This window comes from Pteropus vampyrus, unplaced genomic scaffold (genome assembly GCF_000151845.1).
Source record: "Pteropus vampyrus isolate Shadow unplaced genomic scaffold, Pvam_2.0 Scaffold91, whole genome shotgun sequence".
In the NCBI taxonomy this organism is placed as follows: domain Eukaryota; kingdom Metazoa; phylum Chordata; class Mammalia; order Chiroptera; family Pteropodidae; genus Pteropus; species Pteropus vampyrus.
The window spans coordinates 3,576,278-3,576,935 of record NW_011888872.1 but is presented as its reverse complement, the minus strand read 5'-3'; the positions used below and the strand labels follow the sequence as shown (position 1 = coordinate 3,576,935).

The 658-nt window shown below is 33.1% G+C and overlaps 1 pseudogene; it reads left to right on the top strand.

Annotated features, from left to right (window-relative positions):
• Positions 1-285: 285 nt before the first annotated feature.
• Positions 286-404, top strand: LOC111742349 (annotated as a pseudogene).
• Positions 405-658: the final 254 nt, after the last annotated feature.

The window sequence follows — 658 nt, the reverse complement described above, 5'->3', positions numbered from 1 at the left end:
AAAAATTATGTTGAATGTAATTTGAATATTTGTTAATATTTTAAGCCCACTCAAATTTGTAGAGTATCTCATAACAATTATGATAAGTTCATGATTTAATAATTAGTTAATTAAGAGATTCAATTCAAATCATGAAACATTTATTGAATATCACATATATGACCAATACTCTGTAAGGGGCAAGGCCTACAGGATATAGGAAAGACAAGACTGGAAATCTTAGGGAACTTGGCAGTGGCCAAATTATAAAACAGGAAAAAGCTATGACACAGAAATAATGGTTAGGTCTACGGCCATGCCACCCCGAACAAGTCCAATCCCATCTGATCTCGGAAGCTAGTCAGGGTTGAGCCTGGTTAGTACTTGGATGGGAGACCGCCTAGGAAGACCAGGTGCTGTAGGTGTTAAAAAAAAAAAAAAAAATAAGGGATTGTAAACTGACAAGGTCCTTGCAATCTTGTAAGGTCAACCAATAAAAAAATAAAGAAATAATGGTTAGGATTTTAATGAACACATACTATGTGCCAGATATTATTCTATGAATTTGAGTTTTATTTAATCATTTAGACAATCCTAAGAAGATAATATTTATTCCCATTTTACTGACAAGAACACAAAGGCATCATGAGGTTAAATGAATTGTCACTATCACAGATTT